This window comes from Mus musculus, chromosome 1, assembly GCF_000001635.26.
Source record: "Mus musculus strain C57BL/6J chromosome 1, GRCm38.p6 C57BL/6J".
Classification (NCBI taxonomy): Eukaryota; Metazoa; Chordata; class Mammalia; order Rodentia; family Muridae; genus Mus; species Mus musculus.
This window is the reverse complement of record NC_000067.6, coordinates 9294949-9316113: the sequence shown is the minus strand read 5'-3', so window position 1 is coordinate 9316113 and position 21165 is coordinate 9294949. Positions and strand designations below refer to the sequence as shown.

Below are 21165 nucleotides of genomic sequence, written 5' to 3'. Positions count from 1 at the left end.
GGAATTAAAGGAGAGCTTAAGCACTGTAATTCAAAGACAGCGACCAAGTTTCATAGCAAGCAGGCAGATGAACTTGGCAGCTTTGTCCACATGGTTCTGAATTTAGAGTAAAGAAAGATACAGAAAGGGGTGGGTGAATCTTTCTCTGAGGTTAAGAAAAGCTGCTGGGGCCATATGTGTGACAGAGGAGTGTCTGCATGGAGGCCTGGAGAGGACACTGATGCTTTGAAGGTGAAGCATGGATTTTGTTAGAGAACCCAAGATGTTGGAGATGACAGAGCTATGGGATACCTGCCAAGTAGAGCTCCTCACAAGATGTGAAACTAGCCTAACAGAAGTGTGTCTCGGTCAACAAACCTGGAAAGATGGAAAAGTTGGAGTTTGCCCTTCTGGACTTTGGTCTTGCTTAGGTCTGATAGTTCCTCACTATGTGCCATTCTGCCCTTTTGGATTGGTGATATATATTCTGTGCCCATGGTATGCTGGAAAAATGACTACTTTCCCCAAATCCTCTTTTGGAATAGGTAAAAGCTCTGAGGGTCTTCTCCACTTTCACAAGTATCTTTAAGATGAGTGTGTCTCTTTCTCCTTAATCCTTTGGGCTTACCTCTATTGTAAAATATCTCTAATAAATCCTCCAATTCTGCTCTATCAGAAACCAGCTAGATCTAAAATTATTTTCACTATCAAAGATACAAATCTTAATTTGGTTTGAGTTGGAGGTCCTAAAATAATTAGAGAAATTCCTCAGGCTGCAGAGGAGGAAGTGTGTCTTCCTCACCTTACTGATGATAGTTCTCAGAATTCTAAACATATTGTCTAACAGTAGTATAGGCTTTCTGGTAAAGAAACAAAATATAATATTGCTCCCCTGTTTTGGCAAATATTATTCTGGTGGTTTTTTTTTTATTCCACTTAGTCCATATAGTTCAGAAATAAAAGACACAAAACCTTTAGAATTACAATAAGCCTAAAATCACTAGAGTTGTATAAGTATCAACCCTCAATACTTTTTTCTGTACATCCTTGTCAATAACCCTGTGAAATCAATTGCCATGTTCTGCCTGGGCAGCTCCCACTCCATCAGTCTGGCTTTCATGGCCATGTGCTCATGATCCACCTACTCCCATGGTGACTTCCTCCTTTTGCCTCCTCTCTTCCTCATGATCACTGCTTGAGACCTGAACCTGAGGTTTTCAAGCCCCACCTACTTCTCTTCTGCCTAGCCACAGGTGTAGGCATTTCTTTTAACCAATAAGGGATAACTTACCGGACAAGGTTTACACACACACACACACACACACACACTAATATAAGTGAGGATCTGCTTATCTTGGGGGCAACAAGGTCTTGGGGTATAGTATTTAGCATTTGAATACATAGCAGCACCACCAACCCATTACACTCCCCCTTGTCTGAGTCAATTATAATGGGCCTCATAACCATCGGGGTGGGAAAACATCCTTCAAGGAAGGTGGCTGTTCCATAAATTTTAGAAATGGTATACCATTTGCCTAAGACATAGGTTAGCATAGTTGCATTTTCCACAAGTTTTGTCTTGGCTGCTTTAGAGCTTCTACCACAATGGTCTCTCTGCTTGCTGTTCACTCCTACCCCTTTATAGTATTCTTTACAATGACCTTTCTAACCACTGCCCACTCTTATCCCAAGAGGGATGAGATAGGCTGATTCCAATATGTTGGGTAGTGAGTGTGGGGGAATAAAGGGAGTGGGAGTTCCGGTGTTCTGGGCAGGCAGACGTGGGAGGACTGCCACACGCTTTCCACGTGCCCTGGTGGGTGTCTGGCTGTGGGAAGCCACAGAACCCCAGCTCAGTGGGCAGTGGAAAAGGGGCAGTCTGAGGTAACAGGTTCTCAGTCTTGGGCATCCCAGACACCTCTGGACACCACGGAAGAGCTGAGAAAAAAATGGGAGCCCAAGGGGTGGGGGCTAGGTCAGCCCTGGGGTGGAAGAGAGGAGAGGGCAGGGAGAGAGGGGGTGCTGGGAGGTTCCCACGCAGGCGAGAGTCCTTGGTTGTGTCTGTGGCTGGAGTGCAGGAAGGCCTTCTGGCTCTCCCATTGTTCTGGCAGGCCTCGATGAGCAGAGAGAGTCTGTGGTTTTAGATCTTAATTGTAGAAAGGCAGAGAGAAAGAAAAAAGGTAGAAAGAGGGAGACTGGCCATGGCTACATGGAGAGAAGAGGAAAGGGAGGGTGAGAAGGAGAGCTAGAGATGAGAGTAAGAAAGGTGAGAGCTTTAAGAGAGTGAGTAGGGGCCAAACAGCTCCTTTCATAGTGGACTGAGCTATCTTGCTGTTGCCAGGTAGCTGTGGAGAGGAGCATACCTGTCTATAGTCAGGTAACTATGGGGATGGAGTCTATCCAGAATTCCAGAAGCTTGGGGCTTTATCTGTGTGACTGATAGTCACACACCTCTCCTGCAGGGGTTATGGGGGCGGTAACTTCAACAGGAGCCAGGGGCCCAGGAGGCATGCTCAAACACTTTCTGTCCCATGTAGGTGGAAATCACCACCCATTGAGTCCCCGGGCTTCCAGACCTTTGCTTGACTGGAGACCAGGTTGCCTGCCTCCAGCCCACTGCCCCACACCATGACAGGCTTCAAATAGGCGTGACTAGGCCTAAATCTCTGTTTCCAAGAAGTGGGCAAGTCCCAGCAAGCCCAGGAAAGTCAGTTACAAAAACCAACCAACCAAACCAAACCAAACCAAACCAAACCAAACCAAACCAAACCAAACCAAACCAAAGCAAAACAAAACACCCAAGCTTCAGGCAGCTAATTAGAAGCTCCCCTGCTACCTGGCCTGAGGCAAGGACAATTTGTCAGCAGCAGTTCCCAGACTTCCCCAGCAACAGTTTCTAGCCTAATGCCCTGGTAATGGTTCTGGAATTTCCATGGAGACCTAACAGATTAAGCTAGAGGTCACCTACCCTGGAATTCCCCTAATATGCTTCAAATTGGGCCTGCCAGCTCACTTTGGGGTCTCTCCATCTTGGTAATGAGAGACCCCAGCATGCTGGACTTCTGCAAAATAAAACACTCTTTGTGTTTACGTATTCCTTGAGTGTGGGGTATCATTCTTCAGCAAATCATGGGCCCTTATAATCACTTGGGAATATCCTCCCCCTCAAGTCTCTCTGGCCGCTGGCCACTCTGATCTTTTAAGAGTGTTTGCCTTCACAATGATCTCTCTTGCAACAGATGATATGATTCTCACCCCTTAATGGTTGGACCTGGAGGGCATCATCCTGAGTGAGGTAACCCAATCACAAAAGAACTCAAATGATATGTACTCACTGATACGTTGATATTAGCCCAGAAACTTAGTATACCCGAGATATAAGATACAATTTGCAAAACACATGAAACTGAAGAAGAATGAAGACCAAAGTGTGGACACTTTGCCCCTTCTTAGAATTGGAAATAGTCACCCATGGAAGGAGTTACAGAGACAAAGTTTGGAGCTGAGACAATAGGATGGACCATTTAGAGACTGCCATATCCAGGGATCCATCCCATAATTAGCCTCCAAACAATGACACCATTGCATACACTAGCAAGCATTTGCTGAAAGGACCCTGATATAGTTGTCTCTTGTGAGACTAGGCCGGGGCCTAGCAAACACAGAAGTGGATGCTCACAGTTAGCTGTTGGATGGATCACAGGGCCCCCAATGGAGGAGCTAGAGAAAGTATCCAAGGAGCTAAAGAGATCTGCAACCCTGCAGGTGCAACAACATTATGAACTAACCAGTACCCCAGAGCTCTTGACTCTAGCTGCATATGTATCAGAAGATGGCCTAGTTGGCCATCAGTGGAAAGAGAGGCCCATTGGACATGCAAACTTTATATGCCCCAGTACAGGGGAACGCAAAAGCCAAAAAGTGGGAGTGGGTGAGTAGGGGAGTGGGGGGGGGGGAGGCATGGGAAACTTTTGGGCTAGCATTGGAAATGTAATTGAGGAAAATACGTTAAAAAAAAAAAAAAAGAAAACTTATACTTGCTCCATAATGGTCACCGTGATCATGGCCTACCCTGATCTCCTGTGGGTACTTCATGATCTCTATAGTGATCCTATGTTCTAAGTTACATTCTGTGTGCTATGCCTGGACTTTTTTTTTTTTTTTCAGGAAGATCTCCAGACATGGAAGCTAAGGGGGTGCCACTGCAAGATCCTTGTAACACTGTTCCCTACCTCTTAGATATTTTGAAGTGAATCCATATTTCCTATAGTGTAACAGTGATATATTGCCACTGAAACTTTTCAGAGCTGCAGGAATAGTTTGGATCCTGATGTCTGTTGGTAGGAGGGACAGGTCTTCCCTCCATTGTTTTGCAAAGTGCCTAGCATAAAGTTTTTCCTAAAGTATGCAGTATAGTGGTAAGCAAATAGGATACTGATCAAAAATAAACTGAACATAATTGAGAATAAAGAAAATTACATTTCACCTGAGGTTAATAAGGATAGAAATTAAGAAAATCAGATCCCTTGAAAATGTGCGCTAGTACATTTCAAAATGACAAATATATTTATACCCTTAAACACCAAGGCAGTTGGAAATAGAGTATTTTAGACAGAAATTATGACCATGGCTAGTAACTGTTGAGTTCTTATAAAAAAGGGACTGAGTACAGCCTGTTGGGGGCATGTGGGCGATGAGTTCCTTTTTCAGGTCATCAGAAGTTAACAGTATCTCAAACACTCAGAGTTGGGGCTGTCATTGTGCAGTGTAAAGTCACCTTCAGACTAAACATGTCCTGGTAATTTTGATTTAAAAGACACAACAACTGATACAGTTACCATACAGTTGTGATAGTGTTAACCATCCCAGCAGGAGTAAGAATATTCTAAAAACACACTGTGGCCTTCCTATTAGGTATTAGACTATTAAAACAATGGTCCTCAATAAATTGGAATTTTCTATTCTAAAAGAAGGAAAAGTCTATACCTGCTGCTAGCTAGAGGAGAATCTTGTTTTCAAGATACTGATTTAATACAACTCTAATAATTTGTCAGATCATTTTTCAGGGGAGTCTGGAACATGGAGATTTTCCCTACTATGATTTTCTGTTGCTGTAATTTAATACTGACCAAAAACAACTCAGGGAGGAAAGGGTTTATTTCAGCTTACAGGTTACAGTTCACTGCTGAAAAGACCTCAAGGAGGAACCTGGAGGCAGGAATTAAAGCAGAGACCATGGAGGATCACTGTATGTTGGATCACCCAATTTCTTCTATATTTCAGGACCATCTGCCAGAGATGACACTACCAATAATGGGTAAGCGTCCCAAAACCAAATGCAAATCAAGAAATCATTTCTAGAGACATTTCCAGAGGCCAATCTGATGGAGGCAATTTCTCAGTTGAGTTTGCCTCATCCCAGGTGACTCTAGTTAAGATGGCAGGAAGTCAAACAACAACAATGAGTTAATAATTTGTACAGGCATGCTTTGTCCAGGGCACCTTAGTTTTATATATAATTTTTTCTTTGTACTCACACTTAAATCTTCAGTTATGACCTGGAAGACTGTGGTGTGTGTGTGTGTGTGTGTGTGTGTGTGTGTGTGTGTGTGTGTGTGTGTAGAAGTAGGCTTTCACTTGACCTCCTTTTTATTATTTCCCATGTGACCACATTAAATGCATCTCATTTCTCCATTTTCATTCCTTTTTTCTTTAGTAGGAATACTGAGGACAGGTGACTGAATCTAGGTGTTGGGTCTTCTATGGTCCAAGCTTTGACTATCAACTCTAATAACTCTATACTACTTTGATGTTTTTCCTTGATCAGTAAGTCCAAAAGGTTTCACTAGATGAATTTTGAATGAAATCATGGAAGAATCAAATAAATGCTCAACACACATTGCTGCTCCAGACAAGCAAGCAGAATGTCTAAAGATACTTTCCCTCCCCCTCCCCCCCCTCTATGCCTAGCAGGAGGCTCATTCTGCATAGAAAGTTTGGCTCTGCAAAAGTCACTATGGTTTCTGATAATACAAAAACTCACAAAAATATTTTGCACTGAAAATATAAATCTCCATTGGTAAGGTCTGTGTTACATATGAAATGTTGGGGTGGGATCAGGTGTGGGCGTAAACTATTTCCTAACTCCCATCAGCTTTTAGACCTGTCAACGAAAGGTAGATTCACAGATAAAAGCAGGCAATTTTGGTAACAGGTGCACGTGAATACTGGAGAAAGAACTGTTTCTCTTTGAAAACTAACTTCCTCTCAAAACAGTGGCTTGGAACTCTAGATTCCAACAAAGAGAAATGTATTTTAGAATGACAGACAAAGGAACAAAAAGATGCTAGCCCCAGAAGGAATGTTCTAGAGTCCACGCTGGGTTCTACTGTCTATTGGCTAGGCCTCTAACCTGATATAGAGCTGTTTTCATGGATCGGGGTTTTTCATATCTTCTGTAGGAAGGAACTGGAACAGATATGAAAGGCCTTTTGTCTCTACGAACTTGTGTTCTGTGATTAGGCAGACTGAAAGGAAGAGAACTCTTCTGTATTCTAACTATCATTTTATTCAACAGTGCTTAATTGTTTTATTTATAGTATATTTTGCTTGAGGACAGAACCCAGGGCCTTTCACATGCCTGACAAGTACTCCTGTACTGTTACACTCACAGTCCTACACTTTAGGGAGAGATAGTTAGTTTTCATTATATATTTCTATACTTTGTCCTATAGAAGATGAACTGAAAATGAGAGAAGAAGGAAGAAAAGAAGGTATGATAAAAGGGATGAATTAAAAAAAAATCAAAGTCTAAGCAAATACTGCGGAAAGAAAACGAAAAGATTCCACAACAGCTAAACATAGCCAGTATTTATATAGCCTGCTTACTGCAACTTTAGGAATTTAGGAGTATAAAAATACTAATATTTACTCAAAGAGTCATAAAGCCTTTTCATAAAAAGTATTTCTTCATTAACATATGTACATTTTATATCTGTTGGTTTTAAAGCTATAATATCTAAGTCTCATGTACCATAAATTAGTGTTATTTTAATGTTGAAGCAGATATTTGGTCTTCAAGTAAAAGATCCTGAAGTTGAAGAAATTCCTTTTTGGAAGAATGAATCTATTTTTTTCTATTATGAGGGATTTCTTTGGATTCCACAGTAGAACCTTCTTAGGTGCTAAAGCGAGGGTTTTCTGAGACTTACTAGGGGCAGTGTGGCATCTCTGGGCCAATAGACAGTCACATTTGTGACTTAACTGAGAGAGTAGAATGCTCTCAGCTGTGGTAATAGATCACAGGAATTATTACTGAATAGAATGAGTCTAACAACCTCTGCTTTAAAACAAGCAAGGAGATAGGTGGATAAATTGGTAAAAGGAAGTGGATTTAGTAATAGAGGTTTTTCTGTTTCAAATTTCAATTGTGGGTGGTGGTGATAAAGGGAATGGGGGTGTAAAGGGCTTCTGTGGGGACACAGTAGATTATCCTGAGACAATGGACATAAGATCTCCACCTTGAGAAGAGATCTTTTCTCCAGGGTGTTGTCTCCTTTACTTCTTTTGGAAGTCAACTAGGACCTAGGACCTTGACCTTCTGGGAGAGCACACACATTATATTATCAGAAAAGTTAATTATTTCTAAATGTCAATTCATATGAGCTAAAGCAAAAAGAAGGTATTACAAAGAAGTCTCAGTTTAAAGTCTAGAAGCATGTGCTAAGGAAGGCAAATGTGACTGTTTCCATCCACCTTGCTACAGAGAGATAACATGAGCATCCTTTGATGAGCATCTGTTATGACTAATTCCTGAGTCTGTATCTTTACTTGAGATTCACAGACCCTCAGATTCCAGCTGCCCTTCCATCATTCCTTAGTAAACACAATATACAATCAATAAATATTTTCCAGATGAGCTTGCTGAATGGGTATCAGAGCTATCTTTTCCTGGTTGTTTCATTAAATGTTTGAAACAGCAAGCCAACTCAGAGAAAGGCTGGGAAACAGAGTGTCAATGTTTGTACCTGACATCAACCCTAGCACACCAAGATGCCTAATTCTGCTTTCCTGGAATTCTCATATAGGAATTGTTAATGTATTTCTTATTTTATCTTTTAAAATGTCAGCATAAGTAAAGGAATGACAGCTGACTGTGAAACATGTTATATGACCATGTTTGTGGGTTCATTCCCTCCATACATTTTATTCAATTCCTGCACAGAAAGAGAAAGAGGGAAAAAGAAGCATTGGAAATTGTGTTCTCAGTCAGGTTGTCACTAAGGGATTTGTAGTAGGTCCTGGAGATGAAAGATTATGTTCTCAATCAGATTGTTGCTCAGGGATTCGTATTGGGTCACAATGATGGCTCAGCAGGTAAAGGTACCTGTCACCAAGACTGGCAACTTGAATTGCCACACATGTTCCATGGTGAGTATGCCCACATGTATACACACTGCTCATAGAATAAACAGATAAAATGGAACAAAATGCTTTGAAGGCTTAATGAAAAACATGGCATTTTAAGTGTAAATATCCTAAAACTTGAGTCTCACTCATATAATCTCATGTGGATATCTATCTATCTATCTATCTATCTATCTATCTATCTATCTATCTATCTATCTATCTATCTATCTAATGTATCCCAATAGTAACTTGGTAAGCTGGCTATGTAATAGCCTTCTTGGATAATTGGTTGGGAAGGCAGAACACTTTCCTTCTCATGCCTCATATTCTAGCAGGTTTTGTGGGAAAAGTTCTGTGGGAGAACTTAACTGTTCAATGGCTCTTGATGCCCAGTTTTTGTACCACACAGTCAATCTTGCTGCACTGCATTAGTAAAAGCAAATCCCAAAGGCACAGAGTCAAGATGTGAAGGCATAGATCACATATCTATGGAAAGATAAGATTAATTGCAGAATGCACAGTCTATCATTTTTTAATTTTTTAATTTTTAAAATATTTTATTAGATATTTTCTTTATTTACATTTCAAATGCTATCCTGAAAGTTCCCTATAGCCTCCCCCGCCCTGCTCCCCTACCCACCCACTCCCACTTCTTGGCCCTGGCATTCCCCTGTACTGGGGCATATAAAGTTTGCAAGACCAAGGGGCCTCTTTTCCCAATGATGGCCAACTAGGCTATCTTCTGCTACATATGCAGCTAGAGACACGAGCTCTGGGGGTACTGGTTAGTTCATATTGTTGTTCCACCTATAGGGTTGCAGACCCCTTTAGCTCCTTGGGTACTTTCTCTAGCTCCCCCATTGGGGGCCCTGTATTCCATCCAATAGATGACTGTGAGCATCCACTTCTGTATTTGCCAGGCACTGACATATCCTCACACGAGATAGCTATATCAGGATCCTTTCAGCATAATCTTGCTGGCATTTGCAATAGTGTCTTGGTTTGGTGGCTGATTATGGGATGGATCCCCGGGTGGGGTAGTCTCTGGATGGTCCATCCTTTCCTCTTAGCTCCAAACTTTGTCTCTGTAACTCCTTCCATGGGTATTTTGTTCCCTATTCTAAGGAGGAATGAAGTATCCACACATTGGTCTTCTTTCAACAAAGTCTATCATTAATTAAATTTATTATTTTAATCACTCCAAAACCAGTGGGTACATAGAGATGAACATTGATAAGTAGATGTTTCACACATCTTTGTATTTGACTAGCAGACTTTGACATGATGTGGCACAAAGATAGTCACAACAGAGCAGACAGCAGTGTCCCTGTAGAGAGTTACTACTTTCCATCTGTGGAGGCAGAAAAGGCAGTGAGTCAGCATTAGAAGGGTATGATATTTATTCTCCATGCAACAAAAAGTTTTGAAACCCATCACAAATTTTTATTTTCATATGTTGCATTCCAGCTAGTGATTCCAATATTTGTGAAGGAACAAATATGTTTAACTATGCCCACTGCCCCCTTTAGAGAGAAAACATATACTCTATGACATTGGATGTTAGATTAATGTGTTTTTTTTTTTTTTTGTTTTGTTTTGTTTTAAAAGTGAAGTTCAAGGTCTTGAGATTTCCTGGGATTTCAGAAGATACTTTGGCCTTTGAACAATGTTGGTATTTTAAAGACTATGGATATTTTAAAAACTAGATTGAATATCTTGTGCATTAGGAAATAATGATACACCTATGAGATGTGGATGATGTTTGAATAGGAAATCTCTCTCATAGGCCTCATGTTTGATTCTCATTTGGTCTCCAGCTGGCAGCACTGTTTCTGAAGATTGTAAAACCTTTCAGAGGTGAAACATCAATCAAAAAGTGGGTAAAATCAAATATTGAGGTGTCAAATATATAGCTTCTGTGTTTGGTCTGATTTTCTTGTTTGTGTGTGTTTTGATTTTTGTCTTTATCAATCAAGTTGTTAATATCATATATAAAATGTATTAAAAGTAATGTGAAAGTGGGTCATGGTAGTGTATTTCTGTTATTGCCCAGCATTCATGAGATGACCATAGGAGGATCAAAAGTTCAAGGTCATGCTTGACTACACAGTGGTTCATGATTTGAAAGTTACTCTGGTACATGTAATGCTCACCTCAAAAAACAAACCAATACAATAGAAATGGGATGAGAGCAGACGAGGCAACTTTAGCAATCATGCAGATAAGTGAAAGTAAAGAATAAAAGGCAATTCTGGAGAACCGTTATGCTGACAGGCTTGGGCAGTACGTTTTCAGCATGGAAGACAGAGGGAAAACATTCTTGTGTGTGAAAAGAATCACCTTAGAGAGGGGGACAGTGTCTCAGTAAAGAGGAAGTGACTGACAGATGTGTTAAGAGCAGATAGCTATCAGGTAGAATGCAGTGGACAGAAAGGACAGAATAAGAGATAATGCTTTGGAAACAGTGAACTCATTTGGGTCCGTGACAGAGAAGTCAGATTAGAAGGGTGTAAGGAAGAAATGGTGTTATAAGAGTTAAGTTAAAATAACAATACAAGTACAAGTTAAAATAATACAATACACTTTCCAAGAGTTTTTCCCCCTCTAATTTAGAATCCATCACTGGAAGTTACCTAGAAGCATATCCCTAAATATCCATGTGCTATTCATTTATTTTTGTTTATATGTATTGACATACACATTCATATACATCCATGCATAGACACACATATGTATACATGTACATGTATACATACAGAAAAATAGGAACATTTTTTCTTAAGAAAGGAACTTTTGATAGCAAATGATTGGTTATCAAATATAAATGCTATAAATCATTTAATAAATATTTAGTGAAGCTTAGTTAATTTGGTAATATATCCTTTAAGTAGGTTTTAAAATTTTTATTGTTAGGAATTTATGGTTTATATGTTTTTTTTTCCTTTTTTAAATATTTTTTTTTATTACGTATTTCCTCAATTACATTTCCAATGCTATCCCAAAAGTCCCCCATACCCTACCCCCAACTCCCCTAACCACCCATTCCCACTTTTTGGCCCTGGCATTCCCCTGTACTGGGGCATATAAAATTTGCGTGTCCAATGGGCCTCTCTTTCCAGTGACGGCCTACTAGGCCATCTTTTGATACATATGCAGCTAGAGTCAAGAGCTCCGGGGTACTGGTTAGTTCATAATGTTGTTGCACCTACAGGGTTGCAGATCTCTTTAGCTCCTTGGATACGTTCTCTAGCTCCTCCATTGGAGGCCCTGTGCTCAATCCAATAGCTGATTGTGAGCATCCACTTATGTGTTTGCTAGGCCCTGGCCTAGTCTCACGAGAGACAGCTATATCAGGGTCCTTTCAGCCAACGCTTGCTAGTGTATGCAATGGTGTCATCGTTTGGAGGCTAATTATGGGATGGATCCCTGGATATGGCAGTCTCTAGATGGTCCATCCTTTTGTCTCAGTTCCAAACTTTGTCTCTGTAAATCCTTCCATCGGTGATTGTTCCCAATTCTAAGAAGGGGCAAAGTGTCCACACTTTGGTCTTCATTCTTCTTCAGTTTCATGTGTTTTGCAAATTGTATCTTATATCTCGGGTATACTAAGTTTCTGGGCTAATATCCACTTATCAGTGAGTATATATCATTTGAGTTATTTTGTGATTGTGTTACCTCACTCAGGATGATGCCCTCCAGGTCAATCCATTTGCCTAGGAATTTCATAAATTCATTCCTTTTAATAGCTGAGTAGTACTCCATTGTGTAAATGTACCACATTTTTTTGTATCCATTCCTCTGTTGAGGGGTATCTGGGTTCTTTCCAGCTTCTGACTATTATAAATAAGGCTGCTATGAACATAGTGGAGCATGTGTCCTTCTTACCGGTTGGGACATCTTCTGGATATATGCCCAGGAGAGGTATTGCAGGATCCTCTGGTAGTACTATGTCCAATTTTCTGAGGAACTGCCAGACTGATTTCCAGAAGCTTGCAATCCCACCAACAATGGAGGAGTGTTCCTCTTTCTCCACATCCTCGCCAGCATCTGCTACCTGAGTTTTTGATCTTAGCCATTCTGACTGGTGTGAGGTGGAATTTCAGGGTTGTTTTGATTTGCATTTCCATGATGATTAAGGTTTATATGTTTTAAAGACATTTCCATAGTTCAATAGTCAGTCTAAAGTCAATGACATTTCTACCATTTGTGCTTGGTGCTAAGGAACCCAAGATGTGCATGGGTAAAGAATTCCTGCCAAAGAGGTGTGGAGAAATGCTACTCTACCAAAGTTTCCTCGTATATGAAATGTTTCCTCTTGGAGGGAACATTCTCAGAACACAGTGTTATCTAGAGAGGGGGAACACCTTGTAACATGCATGGATGATCTTTAAAGATTCAGGATGTTTTAAAGAGAGGTGTTATGCTTTCCTTTGGGGAAGCTCAAGTGGTAAACAACCCAAAGCCATCAAGAAGTCCTGGATGTGACAAAATATACTGGGCATCTCAGTGTTCAAGCTTTTGTAAACAATCACGATTATTAAGAGATACTGTCATACAAACATCTCAGTCTAGAAGACTTTAGGACAAGACAAGCCATCTGGAAGAGGCAGATCACCTAAGCTGCCTAGAAACAGCTGGGATCACCCGAGCTGCCTGAAAGGGGCTCAGACTAACTGGTGTGTGTGGAGAAATCCCTCTCCAACCTGTTGACATGCTTACACGCTGTGCAATACATTCTGTTTTCAGCTTTTGTGAGCTGTCACTCAGTGTTTTCATGGTAGGTGTTTTTCATAATTTCTGCTACTAAAAGTAACTCTTTATACACATTCCTGCAATGAACCCTGATAAAACTAGTTGGCCTATCTATTTGGACTTGGGTGTTATGCTTTAGTTTATCCTCAGTTTCTTGTTTGGGGTGAGCAGATATTTGCTCATGTCTGTTCAGGAAGAGCGCCACACACTAAAGGTGCAAAATGTCCTATTGGGGGCTAGTTCATGACCTGGATCCATGTAGCATATGCAGTATGCTAATTCTGTGAACTAGGTGTCATTATTTCCATTTTAGAATAAAGAACACAGTTGACAAAACTGCTCCATCAGTAAAGTGCCCATCATACAAGCCCAAGGACAAAAATCTATCTGCATATATCTACATAAAAAGATAGGCATTGCAATATGTACCTTAATCCCACCACCAGGAAGGCAGAGACAGGAGGATCCCTGGTGCACATGGGCCAACCAATCTATTTGAATAGGTAAGGTCCAGGCTCAGTGGAAGTCTCAAAATATGATGAGAGCGATACAGAAGGGCTGCATGTCTATTTTTGGTCTCTGCACACACTCTTGCACACACATGTAAATGTGTACTTGCACACACACACACACACACACACACACACACACACACACACACACACGAATACATCCTATTAGATCAGGTATGATGGAGGTGTCATGGAAATATAAGATGGCAGATAGTGATAGCCAGAAGCAGAATTGTTCATCTAGTCCAAAACACTTAAGAGATGGAGGCTCTCTTTGGAAGTAGGGAGGGGGCATGTGGTAGTGTGTGTGTGTGTGTGTGTGTGTGTGTGTGTGTGTGTGTGGTGTTGGGGGTCTTGGAGTTTTATAGGATGAAATGAGGGGGAATTTGGAGGTGGAAGAGTACCTGTGCAGGTCAGTTCCCCTGCAGTCTTAGAGGCGGGTGCTAGCAGGTTTGATGTGTGGATCTCCTTACCTGAGGCTTCAGTGGGTGATATTGGTCAAGTCAGCTTTCTTGTCTGGAGTGTCTCAGTTCACACGAGGCTTTTAGTTAACTTACTCACCATACACCAACAACAATAAAACTAAATGAAGAAACAAACTAAACAGTTTAAGCAACTTTTCTAAGTGGCAGAAAAGAAAATTCTTTCTCAAGTGAGTCAGCCATCAGAATCACTTAAGAGAAAACATAAAAACAAAGTGGTGTGGGATGGGATCTCATGGATGTTGCTAGTGGCTGTTTAGGTGACTACTTTTCTTCTGCTCCATTCTATCCACAAACAAGAAGCAAACTGGACTGAGTTTTGTACTTAGTCAATGTGAGGCATCTGCCTTTATCTGAAACCAATTGTGCTCAGTGCTACAAGCACAAGCACACATGAAGCCCCAAGCACACATGAAGCCTCAACAAAGAATATCTTCAACAAAGAATAGCTGAGCTGATTAAAGTCACCCCCCCCCGACCAGTTCTTACACAGAAAATGAGCAAAGACTGTGCCCCCTAGCACCACTTCGTTAGGAAGTCCTCAGAACACATCAAGATAGTTGTTTCATTTCAGACATACTTGCCTATAGGTATTTTTAGTTGTATTTGATACAATAAAAAGAAACAGAGTAGAATTCAACTGAAGGCACTGAAACTTTAAATTGAACACTACCTAATTTTTTATATTGAGTGTTGACTAGGTCAGTTGAGGACTCTGGTCACTGCCTGTTTTTCATAGGTTGTTGTGCTAACTTACCTTCTGTATTCTATTTATACATTCTATATAAGAACATTTAGAAAATAAAAGTAACCTTTAAGAATAAAAGTGATTTAAATGATTTTTTGGACAAATCTTATCCAACAGAAAATTTACTTAAAATAGCTCTTCAGTTCACCTCAGACTATCTGTCCCTGTTTTATTTATACTTTATTTATTTACACTTCATTTATATACATTTGTAGCATCCGGTGATACACTTCATCATCTTTGTCCCACAATGCTTTGAACAGGTTGACTAGGAGGAATGTGCTACAGGTTTGTTTCTTCACAAAAAAAGACATCAAACTGTCATAATCAGCTAGTCTGACAGTTCAAATTAATCAACCCTTTCTTTTTTCTTGGTGGCAAGAGAGGGTGGCAGGAGAGAGGGAGGAGGGGAGGATGGAGAGGGAGGCTCTGTTATTAGCATGAATCTGTGCTCTACAAAGGGAAATCTCTCCCTGTGGTTGGATAATGAAGCGCATATGTTTTCAATTAGCAACATCTCGGTGCTTCACTTAAAGGCTTTTATTTGCTGTGCTAATTTCCTGTATGATTCATGTTTCTACATGTACAAAGAAAATGATTCAAACAATTACGTGAATCAATTGAAACAAGCATGCAAAACAGCAAAGAAAACCCATTTATTTTCAGGGGTTGGCCACAACAGGCAAACACAGCCTTTAAACAAGCCATTTTCATTCTCTAACCAAAAATAGGGCAACTACTTTAACTTATTTGGAGAAAGACGTATTTGTTTGCATGGATAACAGAAACACATGTTTGCATTGGTAGAACGAAGTGGGAAACGTAATTTACAATAATACTGGAGAATTTATTTCTCCAGGAACCGGAAAACAAAGCAGCTCTTTTAAAATTAGCTCCTAGTGCTAAATTGCATCTTATGTAGTGTTATCTCAGAGTGCTGAAGCGCATCATCAACTAGGCAACCTTTGGACTCCAAAATTCAGATGTGGAGAAAGTGGATGCGAGCCTGGTCCCTTGAGCTTTTTCTGTGAGGGGTAGCTCCACAAAGCATCCCGAAACGAGGGCGACACTTACTGGGGGCCTCTTCTAGCGCGAGCCAGGGGGTGCAGCTAATGCAAGGAATGGCCCCAGACCAGGGAAAGGAGGGTTCGTGCTGGAGGAAGGATGCTCAGTGCACTTCTCCAGAACTCCTTAGTTTCCCCCAGGGCAGTCGCCAGGCCTTTGGCGGTGCTGTCGCCTCCCGCATCCACCCTACAGCCCAGTGAACTGCGTAAAATGCGGGCGCCGCAGCTCCGGCCATAGGGGCGCGGAAACCCAGCGGGAGACGCTCGTGCAATCACTCCACGACTTTCCCAGTGCAGCCGGAGGTGGATAGGAGCGAGCACCCAGCAGCACTGCGTGCCCACGCGTTGTCCCTGCGCTAAGCCTGCACGCCCCCCTCGGTCGGAACAAACTCCGGGTGCACAAGTCTGCGCTGCACAAGTTCTTCAGCTGGAGCTGGGCGCTTACCCAGGTTGGCGTTTGTGGGGCGCTCTTCAGCCTTACCACAGTCACTCAGAGCTCCGCAAAGACGCCGTGTTAAGCAGATTGCCCCATTCTCACTCTGTGTATTTCAGTTCCCCCATCTCACTCCATTCGTGCCTGCACCAGTTGCCTTGTGTGGGCGGCGGAACCTCGGCGGCCTCCTACAGGGCCACCTTCTCGAACCCGCGTCCAATTCCACCGCAAGCTTCTCTACTGGAAGCCACCAGAAGCCTGACCGCGGAGCTAAGTAACCCGGGGGACGTCTCGGTCCGGTGCCTAGGCCTTGCTGGAGCCTTTTAGGGATAACAGCCCTGCCTACCTGATCCACTACCCTCATCCAGTCTTTTGTGCGGCGACACGCCCCCGCCCCTGCGGGAACCCGGGCTGTAGGCGGTGGGAGGGCGGGAGCTGGAACCCAACCTCCCTGTCCCTGCTGTCCCTGTCTGGGGCTCCCGGCCACGGCTAAGCTCTTCGCGGCGATACAGCCTCTCGGAAACAAAGGTATCCCTAGCCTTTTCCTGGCCCTTTCACGGTTTCTGCATTTTCTGACAAGAGTCTGTCTGTGTATCTGGGAACTGAGCATCCTTACTCTGTCATCTCGGAATTCCATCTAGAGCTCCGAAAATGTGAACGTGTCCGCGCCCTGGTTAGGAAGCAAGATCGCAGGGGGACCTCCAAAATAGCCCTTCTCATCTTATGTAATTAAGGACCCACGAGCTTCCCAAAAGCACCTCTACAGTCTCCACAGTGCTCAGCTTCTCTCCTCCTCCCCCTTCTCTCCCCTGTCTCTTTCTCTCTGTCCCCCGTCCCTGTGCGCGCTTGTGCGCGCGCCCGTGTTCGTGCGTTCTTTTTTCATTTCTACCATTAGGAAACCTACTCAGAGCCGCTGTGAACTTAGAAGAGGCTCAGCATTTGTTTCCCACGGATTTCTGCCTCTCCGGAAACGTTGCCAGCGTATACACATAAGGGTATCAAGATGGAGAGACCATTAATCCCCAAGAAATGAAACACGGCGGAGAAACGGCAAAGCTAGAAGTCTGGAAGAGGCCTTAGCAGGAGTATAGGGTCTGGAGTAGACTAAGGGGTCCTGGTTCCCCTCGCTTCAGCACCGGAAGGGATGGACAGCGTCTCCCAGCTGCGTGGCTGCCTGGGAGACCCAACTGTGTTGCTGCTGCTGCCTCTGCTGCTGTCCTCCTGGCCACAGTCATCTACAAGAGCTCTTAGCAGCTAAAAGGCGGTGCCTCTGGTCCCCTTCCTTGATGGACGAAAACCAGCCCTCCTCATCCTCTACCACTCATATCAACCTAGTTAAACTCTAGGCAGCAACTTCAAGAAAAATTTCTATACAGGACTCCGGGGAATGCAGGCAGAAGAGTGGAGTTGAAGTTCTTAGAAGCACCAAAGAACCATGGGCGTTGCAGTAGGAATTGAAATTCTCAAAGGCCCAGAGTTTTTAAAATAAGAACGTCCCTGAGTGGATTGCAGCTGTTGTGGAGACAGCTTTGTGAGAGGTCAGAGATACTAAAACCCCAACATTAAAGAAGCTGAGAAGACGTCAATTCCTCTGCTCAGCAGGTATGTGATAATACTATTACATCTGTGTTTCACCACACACTAATGACTTTGCAAGGTTTAACAGAAAAGATACAAAGATGCTGAGAATTAAGGAAAATGAGTACTTCTGGTTGTTTAAAAGTAATAATTCCTAGATTAGTATCTTAGAAAATCTCTTCCTTGATAAATTAGTCTGGAATTTTACTTTTCTGGAATCTCTTGACAGAGGTGACAACAATATGTAGTTGGCTTACATTAGTATAGCAAACTTTTACTTGGACATTTTCTTCTTGCTTAACTAATAGCTTTGGGGATCTCTGTGTATCTTATTGTTTTCTTTAAAACTAATGTGCACTGGTGTTTGGCGATCATACATATTTAGCTAAAAGCGACTCTGGTTGTGTTATATTGCATCTGAAATATATATTTGAAATTTAAATATATCAAAAAGTTGGAAATGGCTCAATCACCTCTTGTAATATTCTAAATGGTTATATTTTGTTAAAATGTTTAAGGCACAAAATATGTACGCATCAATATCTGATCCCTTTTGTAATCAGAGTCCCCAAGTGTAGCTAGACCTTAGACTTATCAACAGATATCTCAAGGCAGGAAGTGAGCAGCTTCCTTGTGCGTCTGTAAGAGAGTAGGGTTCCTTCAGTATTCTGACTGATTAGTTCTACAAAACCTATTTGTTTCTGAAATCAAGTGATAGAGACTAATCAGTTACTAATAGACCATAAACCTTAACATGATAATTAATTTTTCTTGATACTTAACGTGATAATTCTTTCTTGATACTTCTTTCTAGACTCTTCCTTTAGAGCTTTAAAATTACAGCTTCCACAATGACCTTGATAAGCATTGGGCTTTAATGAAAGGGGTTTTCTGTGTAAAAAGCAGTTATACAAATGTGTAGTCCATGGCTGGCATTTCAGAAAGAACTCATTCAATTCCAGCGATTGCATTCTGCTCAACGGAGAGCTTTGACTCACAGTAATGAGTCTCATAGTCGTGATGGCATATGCTTAGCCAAGTCTGTGGAAAGAGTTTGTCTCTTGAAAAACTGCAGGAGTTTGGAAGAATTTTTTTTTAAATTTTATAAACCATGTATAGCTGAAAATAAAATACCTTTACATCACATACAGTAACTCTCACTTTCTTTCTTTGAATGCCCAATCTCCTGAGCCAGGGTGGTACTTGTTGGTAGACTCATGGCTGCCTGTTATATAGTGACCAAGAGTAACAATTCTACTCTGAGGAACTGTCATTTTTAACTGTCACTCACCACGAAGCTGCCTGCCTCACAGAGAGCAGCATCTCCTTGGAGGCATGTTTGCCCTAGATAGGTCAGAAGTGATCTTTGGAGGACTAGAAAATCTGCACTAATTGCCGTGGAGCCCAGAATTTGTTTCTTTTTCTAGTTTAAGAAATGTGGAAGCAGATTGCCACATGGAAGATGGAATCATATTTTAGCAGAGTTACAGCATGTGACTAGACTATTAGTTTGATTCTTAATTAATTAATGTAGACAGACTCCCCCAGTCAGTGGAGCATAAAATGATATGTGGGAATGTGCTCTGGAATGAAGCCTGTGTGTCTTATGACCGCAGTTCCCTTCTCAGTGGTGGAGGGGGCAGGCTTTCTCTATATGGAACAGAAACTGAGTAAAGTAAAAGTTACCTTTGTCTATCCCTTTGCTGATTTGGAAGTAAATAAGTTGAATTCACCACTCCAAACTCAACCAAGTGTATTGAAGGTCTTGCCAGAAGCTGTCTCTGGAGAAATGTTAAAATACTGAGATAGAATTTTTGTAAGCATCTTTAGTAGCTGTCTAAAGGTTAATCTCTAATCACAATTAAGCAAGTAAGTAAGTGGGTAAATAAGCGAACCAATAAAAGAGTAACAGGGTTATTGGGAATCTGCCTTTATTTTGATTTCACTCATCTCTGAAAAGAAATCAGCACTGTATTTGAAAAAGTGTCTCCCATGCATGCAAGCAGTCCTTGCCTATTGGATATCTATCTATCTATCAATCTATCAATCTATCTATCTATCTATCTATCTATCTATCTATCTATCTATCTATCTATCTATCTATCTCCAGGTTTTATGAGTATGGCAAGTGTCAACTCAATGAGTATCTCAATACTAGAGGTGATTTGAATCCTGGAATCTTTTTGCCTGGAGATAGAGGGATAACAATTTGGAAAGAAATTCTGACTCAATTTTTTAAATTATAAATTATTATAACAACAGGGCATAGGTGCTAGGAGTGGTAAATCATACCTCTAATTTAAGCATTGAGAAGGCAGAAACACTACAACTATAGGAAGGCTGAGGCCCACATGAGATACACAGTGAGCTGCAGGATACACAGTGAGCAAGCGTTTAAATGGGATAATGATGCCAAACATCAAAGGCTTCTTAAATATGAAAATAATATTCTCATGCTTTGAAAAATTTTGAACTTATTAAAATTCAAGTAAGTGAACAGCATTAGCACCAAGCCATGAAAACTGAAACTAAACATGATCTAGAATTAATGATACTTAAATTGGAATAGTCAGTTAATATTTAGGTAGTCTTCAGAAAAGTTTAGCCAAATGGTTTTTAGTTTTATGGCTTAGCTTGTATTTGGGTTTGGGTTTCAGTCAGATTCTCAATATTCTGCCCAATCTTCTGTAAAAGCTAGGAATTACAGACAATGAATCTGTTCATTGCACTCTTACCTGTGAAGTGAAAGCTACTAAGGAAGAAAAGAATATTATCAGCCAGAAACTGGTGGTCATATCTTTCCCAAAACCTGTACAGCAAGCAATGGCAGAGCACGCATACAGAGAGCACCTTTACTGAGTATTTTCTTTTTCTGTAGTGGAACAAGCTAAACATGGCATATTACAGCGCCAAACATGCTATGTATTATGATGAGGAAAAACAAGGGTGGTTTGGTTGTAAAATGACCAGGCTCCCTGAAATGCTGATGTGAGGAGAGGATGAGCCACCCGCCCCACTGAGGCTTCATTTCTTCCCTCAAATGGGAGAAACTATATTAGTTAGTAAGAAGCAGATCTTTACATATAGATACACATGTGTTTCTTAAATGTTAGTGGCTGGTTAAATGATATGGACAACTAGGAGGTGTGAACGTGACGGTCTGAGAGTCTCCTGGGAACCTCAGTGTTGGATCTGGGTGTGATTATAA

General features: G+C 41.5%; 1 protein-coding gene across 9 annotated transcripts in view; it reads left to right on the top strand.

Annotated features, from left to right (window-relative positions):
- Positions 1–14456: 14456 nt before the first annotated feature.
- Positions 14457–21165, top strand: part of Sntg1 (syntrophin, gamma 1) — a 941919-nt gene continuing 935210 nt past the window's right edge. For 5 of the 9 annotated variants that reach the window (XR_001778003.2, XM_006495573.4, XM_017312321.2 and 2 more), the window contains exon 1: positions 14457–17981. The gene's annotated coding sequence lies outside the window, so the exon portion shown is untranslated. The remainder of the gene's footprint in view (positions 17982–21165) is intronic. The other 4 variants (NM_001290392.1, NM_001290393.1, NM_001290390.1 and 1 more) reach the window with 1 other exon arrangement.